Source organism: Pecten maximus, chromosome 14, assembly GCF_902652985.1.
Source record: "Pecten maximus chromosome 14, xPecMax1.1, whole genome shotgun sequence".
Taxonomy (NCBI): Eukaryota; Metazoa; Mollusca; class Bivalvia; order Pectinida; family Pectinidae; genus Pecten; species Pecten maximus.
The window spans coordinates 639,890-664,752 of record NC_047028.1 but is presented as its reverse complement, the minus strand read 5'-3'; the positions used below and the strand labels follow the sequence as shown (position 1 = coordinate 664,752).

At 36.3% G+C, this 24,863-nt stretch overlaps 1 protein-coding gene across 3 annotated transcripts in view; it reads right to left on the bottom strand.

Annotated features, from left to right (window-relative positions):
• LOC117342597 (monocarboxylate transporter 12-like) overlaps window positions 1-24,347 on the bottom strand; it is a 36,413-nt gene extending 12,066 nt beyond the window's left edge. The window contains exon 1 of one of the 3 annotated variants that reach the window (XM_033904795.1): window positions 24,249-24,347. The gene's annotated coding sequence lies outside the window, so the exon portion shown is untranslated. Of the gene's footprint in view, window positions 1-2,488; window positions 2,698-24,098; window positions 24,189-24,248 lie in introns of those variants that run through there. The other 2 variants (XM_033904793.1, XM_033904792.1) reach the window with 2 other exon arrangements.
• Window positions 24,348-24,863: the final 516 nt, after the last annotated feature.

Sequence of the window (24,863 nt, the reverse complement as noted above, 5' to 3'; positions counted from 1 at the left end):
CAAAACATCACAGTAACGACACTCTAGTCAGGTCTGTAGAGACAAAACATCACAGTAACGACACTCTAGTCTGGTCTGTAGGGACAAAACATCACAGTAACGACACTCTAGTCTGGTCTGTAGGGACAAAACATCACAGTAACGACACTCTAGTCTGGTCTGTAGAGACAAGACATCACAGTAACGGCACTCTAGTCTGGTCTGTAGGGACAAAACATCACAGTAACGACACTCTAGTCTGGTCTGTAGAGACAAAACATCACAGTAACGACACCCTAGTCTGGTCTATAGAGACAAAACATCACAGTAACGACACTCTTGTCTGGTCTGTAGGGACAAAACATCACAGTAACGACACTCTAGTCTGGTCTGTAGGGACAAAACATCACAATAACGACACTCTAGTCTGGTCTGTAGGGACAAAACATCACAGTAACGACACTCTAGTCTGGTCTGTAGAGACAAAACATCACAGTAACGACACTCTAGTCTGGTCTGTAGAGACAAAACATCACAGTAACGACACTCTAGTCTGGTTTGTAGAGACAAAACATCACAGTAACGACACTCTAGTCTGGTCTGTAGAGACAAAACATCACAGTAACGACACTCTAGTCTGGTCTGTAGAGACAAAACATCACAGTAACGACACTCTAGTCTGGTCTGTAGGGACAAAACATCACAGTAACGACACTCTAGTCTGGTCTGTAGAGACAAAACATCACAGTAACGACACGCTAGTCTGGTCTGTAGAGACAAAACATCACAGTAACGACACTCTAGTCTGGTCTGTAGAGACAAAACATCACAGTAACGACACGCTAATCTGGTCTGTAGAGACAAAACATCACAGTAACGACACTCTAGTCTGGTCTGTAGAGACAAAACATCACAGTAACGACACTCTAGTCAGGTCTGTAGAGACAAAACATCACAGTAACGACACTCTAGTCTGGTCTGTAGAGACAAAACATCACAGTAACGACCTTCTAGTCTGGTCTGTAGGGACAAAACATCACAGTAACGACCTTCTAGTCTGGTCTGTAGAGACAAAACATCACAGTAACGACACTCTAGTCTGGTCTGTAGAGACAAAACATCACAGTAACGACACCCTAGTCTGGTCTGTAGAGACAAAACATCACAGTAACGACACTATAGTCTGGTCTGCAGGGACAAAACATCACAGTAACGACACTCTAGTCTGGTCTGTAGGGACAAAACATCACAGTAACGACACTCTAGTCTGGTCTGTAGAGACAAAACATCACAGTAACGACACCCTAGTCTGGTCTGTAGAGACAAAACATCACAGTAACGACACTCTAGTCTGGTCTGTAGGGACAAAACATCACAGTAACGACACTCTAGTCTGGTCTGTAGGGACAAAACATCACAGTAACGACACTCTAGTCTGGTTTGTAGAGACAAAACATCACAGTAACGACACTCTAGTCTGGTCTGTAGGGACAAAACATCACAGTAACGACACTCTAGTCTGGTCTGTAGAGACAAAACATCACAGTAACGACACTCTAGTCTGGTCTGTAGGGACAAAACATCACAGTAACGACACTCTAGTCTGGTCTGTAGAGACAAAACATCACAGTAACGACACTCTAGTCTGGTCTGTAGGGACAAAACATCACAGTAACGACACTCTAGTCTGGTCTGTAGACAAAACATCACAGTAACGACACTCTAGTCTGGTCTGTAGAGACAAAACATCACAGTAACGACACTCTAGTCTGGTCTGTAGAGACAAAACATCACAGTAACGACACTCTAGTCTGGTCTGTAGAGACAAAACATCACAGTAACGACACTCTAGTCTGGTCTGTAGAGACAAAACATCACAGTAACGACACTCTAGTCTGGTCTGTAGAGACAAAACATCACAGTAACGACACTCTAGTCTGGTCTGTAGAGACAAAACATCACAGTAAAGACACTCTAGTCTGGTCTGTGAGGACAAAACATCACAGTAACGACACTCTAGTCTGGTCTGTAAGAAAAAAGTCATGATATTTGTATAATTATAATTACCCGATCAGAAAGAGCCTAATTTCTATTCAGGTCGCAAGGAAAGTTTCTGCTATCATATTTCATAAAGCTGCTTATGCTTTCACGACCCTAGCTAGCGTGGGCTGGTTGTTGGACACGTGTTACGGGCGTGCGATGTTCTGTGCATTCTTGTACATGGTCTTTATATATTCCTTCAATAGAATATATGCATGTCTGTTCCTCTTTATCCGATCCTTTGGCAATTGGTTAATGCGGAATTGCAATCCACATTGATATAGATCTAGACCTGCCTCAATTCCTCTAAACAGTTATAGATCTGCCTCAATTCCTGTAAACAGTTAAAGTTCTCAGCTCGTCTATAAACGGAACAAGGATGCTAAACCCTATCCACCGCTGAGGCGGAGTACAATATATACAGATACACACATAAATCCTGATCAAATGCTATGGAAATGATACTTACTAAAACAACACATCCTAGTCAATTGTTCTGTCACGCAGCGATTCTATTTAAACAACTCCAACTTCGTCTTGAGTTATCTATGACGTCATAATACAATGCCGTTTATACGAAAAGTTGTGTGAGCAATAGTATTTTTTCACCAGGTGGCACCACTGAAGGACAGATGAATGGATTGAGCATTTACTGCCTTCTCTGCGGTGGCCGAGTGGTTAAGGTGTACCGACACTTTATCACTAGCCCTCCACCACTGGGTTGCGAGTTCGAAACCTACGTGGGGCAGTTGCCAGATACTGACCGTAGGCCGGTGATTTTTCTCCAGGTACTCCGGCTTTCCTCCACCTCCAAAACCTGGCACGTCCTTAAATGACCCTGGCTGTTAATAAGACGTTAAACAAAAACAAACCAAAGCCTTCTCTACTATATTTCCATAGTATATCCTTACCAAACGGAAAATTATCAAATCATAATCATCAAATTACAAAACCGATTGAACAACATATATACATACACATGTATATGTTACTACAACAGTTTAAACAGTTCTACTGTGTCAAATGTGACTATCATCACAGTGAAATGTATTGATTACAATCTTGGAGTCTAATTGATGTTTTTATGTCTATTTCGGCGAACACTGCTGGTTTTTTGTTTTGTTTTGAACGTCGAGTGTACTCGCAACTTCAAAAAATTAAGTCCAGCGCGATATTTGAGTTTGGGATGCGATAACGCTATCACAGATTGAAAATTGGAAACACGTGAATATCAAAAGGATAAAAAGACTTTGATATACAAAATCATCAGTTTATTTTCAACATTTCCATCAATAAATTCACTCTCGAGGATATTCGCCATATTACATAAGTTGCTGCGAGTGATATTAATCATGGGCATATTTTAATCAGTCAGCAGTCGTGACATAAAAATACACTAGATATGGTGACATCAAACAAAACGACGTCATTTAATGACGACGTCACGAACAATGTTCATCATATTACTTCACCAATTAGAATGTGAATTATGATTTCCTAACTTTATATTTTGCTTGGAAATTTGATTTAGTGACTTAGCAGAGCTTAGCATGAAATATATCACACACACACACTTAGTCCCGATCATACTGTAGTATCTATCATATATAACATATATATGTATTATCCTAGATCATACTGGTAGTATCTATCATATATAATACATATATTATCCTAGATCATACTGGTAGTATCTATCATATATAATACATATACTATCCTAGATCATACTCTAGTATCTATCACATGTAATATATATATTATCCTAGATCATACTGTAATACGTGTAATATATTATACATATGATATCCTAAATCATACTGTAGTATCTATCATAATAATAATATATATATACTGTAATTTGTTATATATAACACATATAGTATCATAGATCATACTGTAGTATGTTATATATAATACATATAGTATCTTAGATCATACTATAGTATGTTATATATAATACATATAGTATCTTAGATCATACTGTAGTATGTTATATATAATACATAAAGTATCTTAGATCATACTGTAGTATGTTATATATAATACATAAAGTATATTAGATCATACTGTTGTATGTTATATATAATACATATAGTATCTTAGATCATACTGTAGTATGTTATATATAATACATATAGTATCTTAGATCATACTGTAGTATGTTATATATAATACATATAGTATCTTATATCATACTGTAGTATGTTATATATAATACATATAGTATCTTATATCATACTGTAGTATGTTATATATAATACATATATTATCTTATATCATACTGTAGTATGTTATATATAATACATATAGTATCCCAGATCATACCGTAGTATGTTATATATAATACATATAGTATCTTATATCATACTGTAGTATGTTATATATAATACATATAGTATCTTAGATCATACTGTAGTATGTTATAATACATCTAGTATCCTAGATCATACTGTAGTATGTTATATATAATACATATAGTATCTTAGATCATACTGTAGTATGTTATATATAATACATAAAGTATATTAGATCATACTGTTGTATGTTATATATAATACATATAGTATTCTAGATCATACTGTAGTATGTTATATATAATACATATAGTATCTTATATCATACTGTAGTATGTTATATATAATACATATAGTATCTTATATCATACTGTAGTATGTTATATATAATACATATATTATCTTATATCATACTGTAGTATGCTATATATAATACATATAGTATCCCAGATCATACCGTAGTATGTTATATATAATACATATAGTATCTTAGATCATACTGTAGTATGTTATATATAATACATATATTATCCTAGATCATACTGTAGTATGTTATATATAATACATCTAGTATCCTAGATCATACTGTAGTATGTTATATATAATACATATAGTATCATAGATCATACCGTAGTATGTTATATATAATACATAAAGTATCTTAGATCATACTGTAGTATGTTATATATAATACATATAGTATCTTATATCATACTGTAGTATGTTATATATAATACATATAGTATCTTATATCATACTGTAGTATGTTATATATAACACATATAGTATTCTAGATCATACTGTAGTATGTTATATATAATACATCTAGTATCCTAGATCATACTGTAGTATGTTATATATAATACATATAGTATCTTAGATCATACTGTAGTATGTTATATATAATACATATAGTATCCAAGATCATACTGTAGTATGTTATATATAATACATATAGTATCCCATATCATACTGTAGTATGTTATATATAATACATATAGTATCTTAGATCATACTGTAGTATGTTATATATAATACATATATTATCCCAGATCATACTGTAGTATGTTATATATAATACATATAATGTCTTATACATACTGTAGTATGTTATATATAATACATATAGTATCTTAGATCATACTGTAGTATGTTATATATAATACATATAGTATCTTAGATCATACTGTAGTATGTTATATATAATACATATAGTATTCTAGATCATACTGTAGTATGTTATATATAATACATATATTATCTTAGATCATACTATAGTATGTTTTATATAATACATATATTATCTTAGATCATACTGTAGTATGTTATATATAATACACATACACGTATAATATCCAAGATCATACTATAGTACATGTAGGTTGTTTAAGATATCGTGTTCTGTATCAATATGAAGAAGCCTTTTATATTTTTATGCATGCGCACAGGATCCGCCTCTGGCTATGTATAGTAATTAAGGATACGTGTACATACGTGTACGCTTATCACATTCCTGATGTATCTAAAGCAGACGACTTATTTTTCTATGCTCAGTTAAAACGGAACGTTAATATACATATCCGCTACGCATCGTTTGTTGTCATGCAACAAATATATACATGTATATTATCACTGTAATTATTACAGAATGTGTCACTACACCATGGTTGGATGCTCATAGCGTGTTGAATACTGATAATCGATACGTGTATTTGTTTACAGACACAACGTCTCAATATACGATTGATCACGAAGTATACACCGTACACAGTGGAGCATGACTTATAATTTGTACAAGAATCATAAACAACTGTACAAGAATCATAAACAATTGCACACGAATCATCAATAGCTGTACACTAATCATAAACAGCTATACATTAATCATAAACAGCTGTACTCTAATCATAAACAGCTGAACACGAATCATAAACAGCTGTACACGAATCATAAACAGCTGTACACTATTCATAAACAGCTGTACACTAATCATAAACAGCTGTACACTAATCATTAACAGCTGTACTCTAATCATAAACAGCTATACACGAATCATAAACAGTTGTACACGATTCATAAACAGCTGAACACCAATGATTAACAGCAGTATACGTATCATAAACAGCTGTACACTAATAATAAATAGCTGTACATGAATCATAAACAGTTGCACACGAATCATCAACAGCTGTACACTAATCATAAACAGCTGTACATGAATCATAAACAGTTGTACACGAATCATAAACAGCTGTACACCAATGATTAACAGCAGTATACGTATCATAAACAGCTGTACACTAATAATAAACAGCTGTACATGAATCATAAATAGCTGTACACTATTAATAAACAGCTGTACTCTAATCATAAACAGCTGTACACGAATCATAAACAGTTGTACACGAATCAAAAACAGCTGTACACGAATCATAAACAGCTGTACTCTAATCATAAACAGCTGTACACGATTCATAAACAGTTGTACACGGATCATAAAAAGTTGTACACAAATCATAAACAGCTGTACACGAATCATAAACAGCTATACACGAATCATAAACAGCTGTACACGAATCATAAACAGCTGTACACGAATCATAAACAGTTGTACACGGATCATAAACAGTTGTACACTAATCATAAACAGCTGTACTCTAATCATGAACAGCTGTACACGAATCATAAACAGCTATACACGAATCATAAACAGCTGTACACGAATCATAAACAGCTGTACACGAATCATAAACAGCTGTACATGAATCATAAACAGCTGTACACGAATCATAAACAGCGTACATGAATCATACAAATGTGTACTGCACGCACCATTCACATGGCTGTGTGCGCATCACATTTACAGGTGAGTTGGCATCAGAGATATAGATCTGTCGGTTTCTCTCCAATAGACAAATGTTCCTGTCCATTCCTATATGAACGTGTGTATGTGTGATTTGTGTACTGTTTTTTCCTCTACGTGTTTTTTTTCCCGCTCCTGTCCCTACAAAACCTGTATTACAATGTACGACCACATCATACAACACATACATGTGTATGCGCGTGTTATACAGTTATAAAAACAGTAAGTCCTGCTTGATTTTATCATCATATAGTTTATAACACATAAACATCACGTGTGTTGGTAAAAATGAAAATAGTAGACATTACTTGCTGTGTTTGCTGTATGTTTACTTACAATTACGACGAGTTTGGTATCCTTTATTGTCATCACTGCCATATTGGATGCTTGAATACCCGTATGTACAATGTAGTCAATAATTCAGTGGAGCAGTGAAGTAATTTCTGGTTTAGTTAGACTAACTTGTAAATAATTGTGGTTAAGTTAGTCTAACTTGTGTTTATTCGTGGTTAAATTAAGCTAATTTCTGCTTATTTCTGGTTTAGTAAGGCTAACTTGTGTTTATTCGTGGTTAAATTAAGCTAACTTCTGCTTATTTCTGGTTTAGTAAGGCTAACTTGTGTTTATTTGTGGTTAAATCAAGATAACTTGCGTTAATTTGTGGTGTACAAAAATGTAGTTAGGCTAACGATTACTTGTTTATTTGTGGTTTAGTAAGGCTAACTTGTGTTTATTTGTGGTTTAGTAAGGCTAACTTGTGTTTATTTGTGGTTTAGTAAGGCTATCTTGTGTTTATTTGTGGTTTCGGTTAGGTTAACTAAGGGTAATTCTGGTTCGGTTAGGTTAACTAAGGATAATTCTGGTTCGGTCAATTCAACTAAGGATAATTCTGGTTCGGTTAGGTTAACTAAGGGTAATTCTGGTTCGGTTAGGTTAACGAAGGATAATTCTGGTTCGGTTAATTCAACTAAGGATAATTCTGGTTCGGTTAGGTTAGTTAAGAGTAATGCTGGTTCGGTTATGTTAACTTAGGATAATTCTGGTTCGGTTAGGTTAACTAAGGATAATTCTGGTTCGGTTAAGTTATCTAAGGATAATTCTGGTTTGTTTAGGTTAACTAAGGATAACTGGTTCGGTTTGGTTAACTAAGGATACTTCTGGTTCGTTACGGTTAATTAAGAGTAATTCTGGTTCGGTTAGCTAAACTAAGGATAATTCTGGTTCGGTTAGGTTAACTAAGGATAACTCTGGCTGGGATAAATTAACTAAGGGTAATTCTTGTTCGTTCGGTTTGGTTAACTAACAATAATCATTGTTCGGTTAGATTAACTCAGGTTAATTCTGGCTCTGTTAGGTTAACTAAGGATAATTCAGGATAATTCTTGTAAGTTAGATAGTATCTTTGGTAACTCGTATTGGTTCTATAACATCTTTGGTAACTCGTATTGGCTCTATAACATCTTTGGTAACTTGTATTTACTCAATAATATCTTGTGTATCTCGTATTGGTTCTATAACATCTTGGGTAACTTGTATTGGTTTTTATAACATCTTGGGTAACTTGTATTGGTTTTTATAACATCTTGGGTAACTTGTATTGCTTTTTATAACATCTTGGGTAACTTGTATTGGTTTTTATAACATCTTGGGTAACTCGTATTGGTTCTATAACATCTTGGGTAACTCGTATTGGCTCTATATCATCTTGGGTAACTCGTATTGGCTCTATAACATCTTGGGTAACTCGTATTGGCTCTATAACATCTTGGGTAACTCGTGTTGGCTCTATAACATCTTGGGTAACTCGTATTGACTCTATAAAATCTTGGGTAACTCGTATTGACTCTATAAAATCTTGGGTAACTCGTATTGGCTCTATAAAATCTTGGGTAACTCGTATTGGCTCTATAACATCTTGGGTAACTCGTATTGGCTCTATAACATCTTGGGTATCTCGTGTTGGTTCTATAACATCTTGGGTAACTCGTAATGGTTCTATAACATCTTGGGTAACTCGTATTGGTTCTATAACATCTTGGGTAACTCGTATTGGTTCTATAACATCTCGAGTAACTCGTATTGGCTCTATAACATCTCGGGTAACTCGTATTGGCGCTATAACATCTTGGGTAACTCGTATTGGCTCTATAACATCTTGGGTATCTCGTGTTGGTTCTATAACATCTTGGGTAACTCGTATTGGTTCTATAACATCTTGGGTAACTCGTATTGGTTCTATAACATCTTGGGTAACTCGTATTGGTTCTATAACATCTCGAGTAACTCGTATTGGCTCTATAACATCTTGGGTAACTCGTATTGGTTCTATAACATCTTGGGTAACTCGTATTGGCTCTATAACATCTTGAGTAACTCGTATTGGTTCTATAACATCTTGGGTAACTCCTATTGGTTCTATAACATCTTGGGTAACTCGTATTGGCTCTATAACATCTTGGGTAACTCGTATTGGTTCTATAGCATCTTGGGTAACTCGTATTGGTTCTATAACATCTTGGGTAACTCGTATTGGCTCTATAACATCTTGGGTAACTCGTATTTGCTCTATAACATCTTGGGTAACTCGTATTGGCTCTATAACATCTTGGGTAACTCGTATTGGCTCTATAACATCTTGGGTAACTCGTATTGGCTCTATAACATCTCGAGTAACTCGTATTGGCTCTATAACATCTTGTTAACTCGTATTGGCTCTATAACTTCTTGGGTAACTCGTATTGGCTCTATAACATCTTAGGTAACTCGTATTGGCTCTATAATATCTTGGGTAACTCGTATTGGCTCTATAACATCTTGGGTAACTCGTATTGGCTCTATAACATCTTGGGTAACTCGTATTGGCTCTATAACATCTTGGGTAACTCGTATTGGCTCTATAACATCTTGGGTAACTCGTATTGGCTCTATAACATCTTGGGTAACTCGTATTGGTTCTATAACATTTTTGGTATTTCGTATTGGCTCTATAACATTTTTGGTATTTCGTATTGGCTCTATAACATCTTGGGTAACTCGTATTGACTCTATAACATCTTTGATATTTCGTATTGGCTCTATAACATTTTTGGTATTTCGTATTGGCTCTATAACATCTTGGGTAACTCGTATTGGTTCTATAACATATTGGGTAACTCGTATTGGTTCTATAACATCTTGGGTAACTCGTATTGACTCTATAACATCTTGGGTAACTCGTATTGGCTCTATAACATCTTGGGTAACTCGTATTGGCTCTATAACATCTTGGATAACTCGTATTGGTTCTATAACATCTTGGGTAACTCGTATTGGTTCTATAACATCTTGTTAACTCGTATTGGCTCTATAACTTCTTGGGTAACTCGTATTGGCTCTATAACATCTTGGGTAACTCGTATTGGCTCTATAACATCTTGGGTAACTCGTATTGGCTCTATAACATCTTGGGTATCTCGTATTGGTTCTATAACATCTTGGTAACTCGTATTGACTTTATAACATCTTTGGTATTTCGTATTGGCTCTATAACATCTTTGGTATTTCGTATTGGCTCTATAACATCTTGGGTAACTCGTATTGGTTCTATAACATCTTGGGTAACTCGTATTGGTTCTATAACATCTTGGGTAACTCGTATTGGCTCTATAACATCTTGGGTAACTCGCATTGGCTCTATAACATCTTGGGTAACTCGTATTGGCTCTATAACATCTTGGGTAACTCGTATTGGTTCTATAACATCTTGGGTAACTCGTATTGGTTCTATAACATCTTGGGTAACTCGTATTGGCTCTATAACATCTTGTTAACTCGTATTGGCTCTATAACTTCTTGGGTAACTCGTATTGGCTCTATAACATCTTAGGTAACTCGTATTGGCTCTATAATATCTTGGGTAACTCGTATTGGCTCTATAACATCTTGGGTAACTCGTATTGGCTCTATAACATCTTGGGTAACTCGTATTGGCTCTATAACATCTTGGGTAACTCGTATTGGCTCTATAACATCTTGGGTAACTCGTATTGGCTCTATAACATCTTGGGTAACTCGTATTGGTTCTATAACATTTTTGGTATTTCGTATTGGCTCTATAACATTTTTGGTATTTCGTATTGGCTCTATAACATCTTGGGTAACTCGTATTGACTCTATAACATCTTTGATATTTCGTATTGGCTCTATAACATTTTTGGTATTTCGTATTGGCTCTATAACATCTTGGGTAACTCGTATTGGTTCTATAACATATTGGGTAACTCGTATTGGTTCTATAACATCTTGGGTAACTCGTATTGACTCTATAACATCTTGGGTAACTCGTATTGCCTCTATAACATCTTGGGTAACTCGTATTGGCTCTATAACATCTTGGGTAACTCGCATTGGCTCTATAACATCTTGGGTAACTCGCATTGGCTCTATAACATCTTGGGTAACTCGTATTGGTTCTATAACATCTTGGATAACTCGTATTGGTTCTATAACATCTTGGGTAACTCGTATTGGTTCTATAACATCTTGTTAACTCGTATTGGCTCTATAACTTCTTGGGTAACTCGTATTGGCTCTATAACATCTTGGGTAACTCGTATTGGCTCTATAACATCTTGGGTAACTCGTATTGGCTCTATAACATCTTGGGTATCTCGTATTGGTTCTATAACATCTTGGTAACTCGTATTGACTTTATAACATCTTTGGTATTTCGTATTGGCTCTATAACATCTTTGGTATTTCGTATTGGCTCTATAACATCTTGGGTAACTCGTATTGGTTCTATAACATCTTGGGTAACTCGTATTGGTTCTATAACATCTTGGGTAACTCGTATTGGTTATATAACATCTTGGGTAACTCGTATTGGCTCTATAACATCTTGGGTAACTCGTATTGGCTCTATAACATCTTGGGTAACTCGTATTGGTTCTATAACATCTCGAGTAACTCGTATTGGCTCTATAACATCTTGGGTAACTCGTATTGGTTCTATAACATCTTGGGTAACTCGTATTGGTTCTATAACATCTTGGGTAACTCGTATTGGTTCTATAACATCTTGGGTAACTCGTATTGGTTCTATAACATCTTGAGTAACTCGTATTGGTTCTATAACATCTTGGGTAACTCGTGTTGGCTCTATAACATCTTGGGTAACTCGTATTGACTCTATAAAATCTTGGGTAACTCGTATTGGCTCTATAACATCTTGGGTAACTCGTATTGGCTCTATAACATCTCGAGTAACTCGTATTGGCTCTATAACATCTTGGGTATCTCGTGTTGGTTCTATAACATCTTGGGTAACTCGTATTGGTTCTATAACATCTTGGGTAACTCGTATTGGTTCTATAACATCTTGGGTAACTCGTATTGGTTCTATAACATCTTGGGTAACTCGTATTGGTTCTATAACATCTTGGGTAACTCGTATTGGTTCTATAACATCTTGGGTAACTCGTATTGGCTCTATAACATCTTGGGTAACTCGTATTGGTTCTATAACATCTCGAGTAACTCGTATTGGCTCTATAACATCTTGGGTAACTCGTATTGGTTCTATAACATCTTGGGTAACTCGTATTGGTTCTATAACATCTTGAGTAACTCGTATTGGTTCTATAACATCTTGGGTAACTCGTGTTGGCTCTATAACATCTTGGGTAACTCGTATTGGTTCTATAACATCTTGGGTAACTCGTATTGGCTCTATAACATCTTGGGTAACTCGTATTGGTTCTATAACATCTTGGGTAACTCGTATTGGTTCTATAACATCTTGGGTAACTCGTATTGGCTCTATAACATCTTGGGTAACTCGTATTGGCTCTATAACATCTTGGGTAACTCGTATTGGTTCTATAACATCTTGGGTAACTCGTATTGGTTCTATAACATCTTGGGTAACTCGTATTGGCTCTATAACATCTTGGGTAACTCGCATTGGCTCTATAACATCTTGGGTAACTCGTATTGGCTCTATAACATCTTGGGTAACTCGTATTGGTTCTATAACATCTTGGGTAACTCGTATTGGTTCTATAACATCTTGGGTAACTCGTATTGGCTCTATAACATCTTGGGTAACTCGTATTGGTTCTATAACATCTTGGGTAACTCGTATTGGCTCTATAACATATTGGGTAACTCGTGTTGGTTCTATAACATCTTGGATATCTCGTGTTGGTTCTATAACATCTTGGGTAACTCGTGTTGGTTCTATAACATCTTGGATATCTCGTGTTGGTTCTATAACATCTTGGGTAACTCGTATTGGCTCTATAACATCTTGGGTAACTCGTATTGGCTCTATAACATCTTTGGTATTTCGTATTGGCTCTATAACATCTTGGGTAACTCGTGTCTTGTATCAGTTAAGCCCGGAAGTACTGCTAGTTTTAGTTAACAATATATAAGTATTGTGATAATATATCCTTAACAACCTAGAGGAATATCGACGGACTGCTCCTCGTATGAAACTAGCCGAGAAATGACTCACTTAGCCCAATAAAACATCTTTCCTTATTAGCGGTCTTGACATGGTGATTTATAAATTAATAATACAGCGTCTAGCTATAAATATCCCGTTCGTTGTTTAAACACACGGCGCAATCACATATAATCAATACATGATTTTAACTTTTTCAATTGATCTCTGACAATGGCTACCATTACATACATAAGTAATATGGAGAATGTGCTGAATCATCCTCCACATAAATCATCGATAGAGATAATATCAAATAGGTTATGCCCGACACAGACTCTAATGAATCTCATGATCCTGGTCAATAAAATAATCCATTTGAACTCAACTTGCTACTGTAGGTCTTTGGATTCGGGATATAATTTGATTTTCGTTTTAATGAGCAAGTTCAATATTTCAGTGATTATTCGAGTCCTGCTTCGTACATGTATGTTGCCTTAAATGGCATTCCCTCATTGGGACAACAAAAACATGCAAAATTTCTATTGATGAAATATTTGTCCGAACGAGGATTATATGAGTATTTATGCCTACTAGTAATGAAATTAACGCCGAAATGTACAGAAAAATGGCAAATCGTACACGAATACCGTCTGTCTTTGCAGGTATTTGTGATACTTCGAGGTGAATTCAGAATTTGTTAGGACTTAATACTCGAAGAACTTCGTTTTAACTTGCGATTAAAACTGCCGTATTAGTGTAAAGATTCTAACCTGTACTAATTGTACTTGTAAACATACACATTTCCCTTTACACTGTACGTTCCATTTTGACAACCTAAACTTTATCAAAACGAAGGAATGCCACTTTAAGAACTCACTCCAATTTTGAGTTCCTACGCTATCTCCTAGCATTTATATACACATTAGTTCGAACTAAACCACGCATGACTGAGCTTAATTGGGCTGAACTGACAATTATGGTGTTGTTATGTTTCGTTAGAGAAGGGGTTAGATAATACGGTAAAAATCCCCAATATTTTTATAATAAGGATCAGAGATATTATGTGCAAGATTGGTAAAGTGAAGTAATACGATCATCTATAACTCGACCACGCCAAACACCGTGTTGTCAATTTTACTGTCACCATGCGGTTCACGGCCGTTGTTACTGGGTATTGCAGTCTGCGACTATCAAACATCATCGGTTGGATGATAAAATCGAGAAATAAAATCAAAATAAGGGACTTGATATCATCGTGCCTGTCAACTAAATATTAAGGTGCAATGCTTTGCCCATAAAGCCTAAATATTGACGGAGAGATGAGATGATTACGTCATTATTAACTCAGGTAGAACCAGTCCCAGGGTCGCGTGGAAATCTGTAGTGAAACAACTTAAACTGTGAAGGTGTATATAACACAGGTATCACCAGTCCCAGGGACGCGTGGAAATCTGTAGTGAAACAACTTAAACTGTGAAGGTGTATATAACACAGGTAGAACCAGTCTCAGGGACGCGTGGAAATCTGTAGTGAAACAATTTAAACTGTGAAGGTGTATACAACACAGGTAGAACCAGTCCCAGGGACGCGTGGAAATCTGTAGTGAAACAATTTAAACTGTGAAGGTGTATATAACACAGGTATAACCAGTCACAGGGACGCGTGGAAATCTGTAGTGAAACAACTTAAACTGTGAAGGTGTATACAACACAGGTATACACTAAAATTCCCGCACTATAGAATGCTAGTTCACGCAGAAAATTATTCATGTTTTAAAACGGATGAAGGGGATATGACAGAAACAGGACATTATTTCTTGTTTGATGCAAACATAGAACAAATATTCAATACTGTTAAAATACATTTGTAACTTATCTTCCCAATACAAATCATCTAGGAGTGAAGCTCTTCTTAGTTGATGCATTGTATAAATATCCTAATCATTCATCTTGCAAGTTTCTGTTAAGCTATATGCTTCCTACACTCATCAATTATGGCAAACTAACCTGATCATTATCATCTATGGACTACTAATCTATTGGTAAATCAACATTATATAAACACAAAATAACCTGATCATTATCATCTATGGACTACTAATCTATTGGTAAATCAACATTATATAAACACAAAATAACCTGATCATTAACATCTGTGTACTACTAATCTATTGGTAAATCAACATTATATAAAAACAAAATACATGTAACCTGATCATTAACATCTGTGTACTAATACTTTTTTCTGTATGCAAATAACATCATTTTGTGTGATTGGCTGTACCATACTGTGTATGATTTGGTTTGGTTTGGTTTATTTTGTTTAACGTCCTATTAACAGCCAAGGTCATCCAAGGACGGCCTCCCGCGCGTGCGACATGCATGCGTGTGGTGAGTGCGTATGTGTGTTTTGGGAGGCTGCGGTATGTTCGTGTTAAGTCTCCTTGTGATAGGCCGGAACTTTTGCCGATTTATAGTGCTACCTCACTGAAACATACTGCCGAAGACACCCAGCAGGACACCCCACCCGGTCACATTATACTGACAACGGGCGAACCAGTCGTTCCACTCCAAATATGCTGAGCGCTAAGCAGGAGTAGCAACTACCATTTTTAAAGACTCTGGTATGTCTCGGCCAGGGGACAGAACCCAAAGCCTTCCTCACAGGGGCGAACGCTCAACTTAAGGCCAAAAGTGAGGCATTGTCAAGCGAGACATTAGGAATAAGAAAATTGTTAAGAAAGAAGAGAAAAGATTCTGATAGACTGTACCATACTGTGTATGATAGACTGTACCATATTGTGTATGATAGACTGTACCATACTGTGTGTGATAGACTGTGCCATACTGTGTATGATAGACTGTACCATACTGTGTATGATAGACTGTACTATACTGTGTATGATAGACTGTACCATACTGTGTATGATAGACTGTACCATACTGTGTATGATAGACTGTACCATACTGTGTATGATGGACTGTACCATACTGTGTATGATGGACTGTACCATACTGTGTATGATGGACTGTACCATACTGTGTATAATTGACTGTACCATACTGTGTATGATAGACTGTACCATACTGTGTATGATAGACTGTACCATACTGTGTATGATAGACTGTACCATACTGTGTGTGATTGACTGTACCATACTGTGTATGATAGACTGTACCATACTGTGTATGATGGACTGTACCATATTGTGCGTGATCGACTGTACCATACTGTGTATGATAGACTGTACCATACTGTGTATGATAGACTGTACCATACTGTGTATGATTGACTGTACCATACTGTGTATGATGGACTGTACGATACTGTGTATGATAGGCTGTACCATACTGTGTATGATGGACTGTACCATACTGTGTATGATGGACTGTACCATACTGTGTATAATTGACTGTACCATACTGTGTATGATAGACTGTACCATACTGTGTATGATAGTACCATACTGTGTATGATAGACTGTACCATACTGTGTATGATAGACTGTACCATACTGTGTATGATAGACTGTACCATACTGTGTATGATAGACTGTACCATACTGTGTATGATAGACTGTACCATACTGTGTATGATAGACTGTACCATACTGTGTATGATAGACTGTACCATACTGTGTATGATAGACTGTACCATACTGTGTATGATAGACTGTACCATACTGTGTATGATAGACTGTACCATACTGTGTATGATAGACTGTACCATACTGTGTATGATAGACTGTACCATACTGTGTATGATAGACTGTACCATACTGTGTATGATAGACTGTACCATACTGTGTGTGATAGACTGTACCATACTGTGTATGATAGACTGTACCATACTGTGTATGATAGACTGTACCATACTGTGTATGATAGACTGTACCATACTGTGTATGATAGACTGTACCATACTGTGTATGATAGACTGTACCATACTGTGTATGATAGACTGTACCATACTGTGTATGATAGACTGTACCATACTGTGTATGATAGACTGTACCATACTGTGTATGATAGACTGTACCATACTGTGTATGATAGACTGTACCATACTGTGTATGATAGACTGTACCATACTGTGTATGATAGACTGTACCATACTGTGTATGATAGACTGTACCATACTGTGTATGATAGACTGTACCATACTGTGTATGATAGACTGTACCATACTGTGTATGATAGACTGTACCATACTGTGTATGATAGACTGTACCATACTGTATATGATTGACTGTACCATACTGTGTATGATAGACTGTACCATACTGTGTATGATAGACTGTACCATACTGTGTATGATAGACTGTACCATACTGTGTATGATAGACTGTACCATACTGTGTATGATAGACTGTACCATACTGTGTATGATAGACTGTACCATACTGTGTATGATAGACTGTACCATACTGTGTATGATAGACTGTACCATACTGTGTATGATAGACTGTACCATACTGTGTATGATAGACTGTACCATACTGTGTATGATAGACTGTACCATACTGTGTATGATCGACTGTACCATACTGTGTATGATAGACTGTACCATACTGTGTATGATCGACTGTACCATACTGTGTATGATAGACTGTACCATACTGTGTATGATAGACTGTACCATACTGTGTATGATTGACTGTACCATACTGTGTATGATAGACTGTACCATACTGTGTATGATAGACTGTACCATACTGTGTATGATAGACTGTACCATACTGTGTATGATAGACTGTACCATACTGTGTATGATAGACTGTACCATACTGTGTATGATAGACTGTACCATACTGTGTATGATAGACTGTACCATACTGTGTATGATAGACTGTACCATACTGTGTATGATAGACTGTACCATACTGTGTATGATAGACTGTACCATACTGTGTATGATAGACTGTACCATACTGTGTATGATAGACTGTACCATACTGTGTATGATAGACTGTACCATACTGTGTATGATAGACTGTACCATACTGTGTATGATAGACTGTACCATACTGTGTATGATAGACTGTACCATACTGTGTATGATAGACTGTACCATACTGTGTATGATAGACTGTACCATACTGTGTATGATAGACTGTACCATACTGTGTATGATAGACTGTACCATACTGTGTATGATAGACTGTACCATACTGTGTATGATCGACTGTACCATACTGTGTGTGATAGACTGTACCATACTGTGTATGATAGACTGTACCATACTGTGTATGATGGACTGTACCATACTGTGTATGATAGACTGTACCATACTGTGTATGATAGACTGTACCATACTGTGTATGATAGACTGTACCATACTGTGTATGATAGACTGTACCATACTGTGTATGATAGACTGTACCATACTGTGTATGATAGACTGTACCATACTGTGTATGATAGACTGTACCATACTGTGTATGATAGACTGTACCATACTGTGTGTGATAGACTGTACCATACTGTGTATGATAGACTGTACCATACTGTGTATGATAGACTGTACCATACTGTGTATGATAGACTGTACCATACTGTGTATGATAGACTGTACCATACTGTGTATGATAGACTGTACCATACTGTGTGATAGACTGTACCATACTGTGTATGATAGACTGTACCATACTGTGTATGATAGACTGTACCATACTGTGTATGATAGACTGTACCATACTGTGTATGATAGACTGTACCATACTGTGTATGATAGACTGTACCATACTGTGTATGATAGACTGTACCATACTGTGTATGATCGACTGTACCATACTGTGTATGATCGACTGTACCTATACTGTGTATGATAGACTGTACCATACTGTATATGATAGACTGTACCATACTGTGTATGACCGACTGTACCATACTGTGTATGATAGCGGTACCATACTGTGTGTGATAGACTGTACCATACTGTGTATGATAGACTGTACCATACTGTGTGTGATAGACTGTACCATACTGTGTATGATAGACTGTACCATACTGTGTGTGATAGACTGTACCATATTGTGTATGATAGACTGTACCATACTGTGTATGATAGACTGTACCATACTGTGGTATGATAGACTGTACATACTGTGTATGATAGACTGTACCATACTGGTATGATAGACTGTACCATACTGTGTATGATCGACTGTAACCATATGTGTGTGATGACTGTACCATACTGTGTATGATACAACTGTACCATACTGTGTATGATAGACTGTACATACTGTGTATGACAGACTGTACCATACTGTGTATGATAGACTGTACCATACTGTGTATGATAGACTGTACCATACTGTGTATGATAGACTGTACCATACTGTGTATGATAGACTGTACCATACTGTGTATGATAGACTGTACCATACTGTGTGTGATAGACTGTACCATACTGTGTATGATAGACTGTACCATACTGTGTATGATCGACTGTACCATACTGTGTATGATAGACTGTACCATACTGTGTGTGAAAGACTGTACCATACTGTGTATGATCGACTGTACCATACTGTGTATGATAGACTGTACCATACTGTGTATGATAGACTGTACCATACTGTGTATGATGACCTGTACCATACTGTGTATGATAGACTGTACCATACTGTTGTATGATAGACTGTACCATACTGTGTATGATAGACAGTACCATACTGTGTATGATAGACTGTACCATACTGTGTATGATAGACTGTACCGTACTGTGTGATAGACTGTACCATACTGTGTATGATAGACTGTACCGTACTGTATGATGGACTGTACCATACTGTGTATGATAGACTGTACCATACTGTAGATAGACTGTACCCATACTGTGTATGATAGACTGTACCATACTGTGTATGATAGACTGTACCATACTGTGTGTACCATACTGTGTGATAGACTGTACCATACTGTGTATGATAGACTGTACCATACTGTGTATGATCGACTGTACCATACTGTGTATGATAGACTGTACCATACTGTGTATGATAGACTGTACCATACTGTGTATGATAGACTGTACCATACTGTGTATGATAGACTGTACCATACTGTGTATGATAGACTGTACCATACTGTGTATGATAGACTGTACCATACTGTGTATGATAGACTGTACCATACTGTGTATGATTGACTGTACCATACTGTGTATGATAGACTGTACCATACTGTGTATGATAGACTGTACCATACTGTGTATGATAGACTGTACCATACTGTGTATGATAGACTGTACCATACTGTGTATGATAGACTGTACCATACTGTGTATGATAGACTGTACCATACTGTGTATGATAGACTGTACCATACTGTGTATGATAGACTGTACCATACTGTGTATGATAGACTGTACCATACTGTGTGTGATAGACTGTACCATACTGTGTATGATAGACTGTACCATACTGTGTATGATAGACTGTACCATACTGTGTATGATAGACTGTACCATACTGTGTAGTGATAGACTGTACCATACTGTGTATGATAGACTGTACCATACTGTGTATGATAGACTGTACCATACTGTGTATGATAGACTGTACCATACTGTGTATGATAGACTGTACCATACTGTGTATGATAGACTGTACCATACTGTGTATGATAGACTGTACCATACTGTGTATGATAGACTGTACCATACTGTGTATGATAGACTGTACCATACTGTGTATGATAGACTGTACCATACTGTGTATGATAGACTGTACCAAACTGTGTATGATAGACTGTACCATACTGTGTATGATAGACTGTACCATACTGTGTATGATAGACTGTACCATACTGTGTATGATAGACTGTACCATACTGTGTGATAGACTGTACCAAACTGTGTATGATAGACTGTACCATACTGTGTATGACCGACTGTACCATACTGTGTGATAGACTGTACCATACTGTGTGTGATAGACTGTACCATACTGTGTGTGATAGACTGTACCATACTGTGTATGATAGACTGTACCATACTGTGTATGATAGACTGTACCATACTGTGTATGATAGACTGTACCATACTGTGTATGATAGACTGTACCATACTGTGTATGATAGACTGTACCATACTGTGTATGATAGACTGTACCATACTGTGTATGATAGACTGTACCATACTGTATATGATTGACTGTACCATACTGTGTATGATAGACTGTACCATACTGTGTATGATAGACTGTACCATACTGTGTATTATAGACTGTACCATACTGTGTATGATAGACTGTACCATACTGTGTATGATAGACTGTACCATAATGTGTATGATCGACTGTACCATACTGTGTATGATAGACTGTACCATACTGTGTATGATAGACTGTACCATACTGTGTATGATAGACTGTACCATAATGTGTATGATTGACTGGTTCTAAGTCTTTAAACAAAGTTGATTACCTCACACACTTCTGTACATATCTCTGTGTGATTAGGTGGTTGCAGGCTTCAGACGCAATTCATAAACTCACACAGTCATGTACAGTAATTTGTGTGCAATGCCCTTAAAATGAACAGTCGACGGATCGAAAATAAAATGAAAATGCAAGTTTAGTTAACATCTTGCAAAAGACTAATAAATAAAATAAGTTCCGATTAGCTTTTATTACAGCGTACTGGGAGTTTCGGTCAAAGGAAGCTTACGTTAGTCCTTGATTCAATTTAGTTGTGTATTCAGTTGTAATGACACAGTTTTAGAATTACCTATATAAGTATCATGGTTTGTACGATTTGCCGGTGTACTACAGGTTCACAATAAATGTATATGACCTGTTAACGATCAGAACTCACATACGTATTCCTTATTATTTTAAAATCAACTATCGTCCAAATATCGCCTATGCATGGTAACATCTTTTTAACTAATAAAATTTCCACACTATTGATAATTAATATGAAGGATGGAACACTTGTATGTATGGTGCATGACTATTGATTAATCAGCATTCAAGTATTAACGTCATATTTACAGAGCTACCTACACTTGCCCTTTGTACGCCACTTATTTGTTAGTGTTGGAAGACTGGGGTATACGTGTAATATCAAAGTTTTCATTCACTCATGGATTTAAAAACATTGAATGAATAAAGTGATGTTGTCTTCATTGCATACGTCTACATAGGAGTTAAACATCAAAGGTGCCTCACTTAATGATAAAATATACTATTATAAAAATGTAAATAGATAAACATATAGAGTAACTCACCCGACATCCAACGGGCAATACACATAGTCCTTAACATTGCCTTAGGACAGGACCTCGTAGGCTGCCTAAGCTTATGAACATTAAATTTAGCGTGAAGGAGTTTTACTTTTGGAACGCCTTTGTCGCCTAGGTAGAAATGTAATAACTACAATCGTTATAGCTAGTATTAAGTTTGTGACTGTTGGTAAGTATACCTGTATGCTAACCATACAGTATAATTATCACTAACCTTAGTGCTTATCATACCCTCTATTTTATAAAGTCTATATACAAAGGCTTACGTGCGGGAAATTGTTTAGACAACGTATAAATAGCTTCGAACGGTGGCATCTGTTGATAAGATACAAAGGTATTAACTGTTTTATCAAAAGTATGAGATGCACGTGCCCTTCTATTGAAAAAGTGGAGTGTAAAAGGTCACCGAACTAGCTGATCGTCCTTTAGCCTAGTGGTAGAATGTTTGCCTTGAGAGGTCGCTACATTGTACTAACATCGAGCTCCAGTGCTGTCATATTTTCTCATCGCTCATTTCTATTACATATTTGGTGCCGTTGTCCACTCAAAGTGAAAGTTTTAGGTTTTTGAGAGGCTTCCTTGGAGTTACAGACCCAGGGTTATGGTTGTCTAGGGGGCTAAAGACTGAAGGAAGGACTAGCGTAAAGCTAGAGATTAGAGCTAGGTCAATGTACTAGCTAAGGGTAGAGAGAATTTCATTTTATTTGTCATTACTCCTTCCTATTACACTACAACTTATTATATATACATATGTATATTGTACAACATCTGGGCCACAGTAAACCGGTCACAACATATGCCTCCATGTCAACCTAAAACTAGTCCATTGACATTGTTATCTACAAAACTAACTACACGCAGATACGTAAAACATTTCAAAATGAGAACTTGAAGTCGACTTAAAACCTTTCCCATGGTCCTCAGAATAAGGAAAACATAGGTACTCATGATTAATCAATATTATCTACAACATTTAATGGGTAATTCCCGTTCCCAGGATTGCGTTTTCATGAAGTGTTTATAGTAAAGTATATACCTAATTGCACCACCTACCGTGATCGCCATACTATAAATGATAATAGAATATACAACTCCAGTCGAAATGGCCAACCAAATGAACTAAGTAGGATTGCACCCCGTTATAATCTACACATTCTTCAGTACATACACAGTGATACAATTCACGCAGACAACGATTAAAGTGTGTCGTTAATATGCGCATCATCTAATCACCTACCTTACACAGCTCTTCCATTGTGCATGTTCTAGATATATACAGGCATAGAGACGTATTCAATATAATGTATATGTACCGTGTAGGTTAGCGTTGTGTGACGACATACAAATATGTAAGCTCATCTACTAAAGTTTAGGTTTGTAAACATACCTTTAGCGATAATATACCTGATGGAATCAATCACATTTGGCAGTGAATCCACACAGACAGTTTGTGATGTATTTTCCCTGATTGATACAAAAAGCAGAGAACACATACGGCGATAGGAACAAAAGTGATGTGAATGTGATATTTGTTTACATCTAATTTACATTACGCCCATATTATAAGGGTAGGCTTTCGCTTTAACACACAGTAACAACAAAATGACGATAGACAAATATATACTATACTCAAACTGGAATTCGATGGAATGAGAGCAAACAATGAACGGCGACTAAACAAAGGACAAGAAAACTTAGTAAGACCAGGGTACGTGAAACAAACACAATAGGGAATATCGACAAATTAATATCATAATTATAACATAATTCTAACTTAAAATCGGAAATAAGAGGGGGAAATATGAACAAAAATATAGATATGCATGGACACTACTGAAAAACTAAAAGTACAAGACGGAAAAGACCAGATGTTCCAGTAGTGTAAGCGTCAACATCTGACACGGAAGGCGTGACATTGGGAACACGCATTGGAATCAACAGGGACATTAACCCACGGCTCTGTAAACGTAGGTTAATTCCGAGGTAGGTATACCATCGGCAG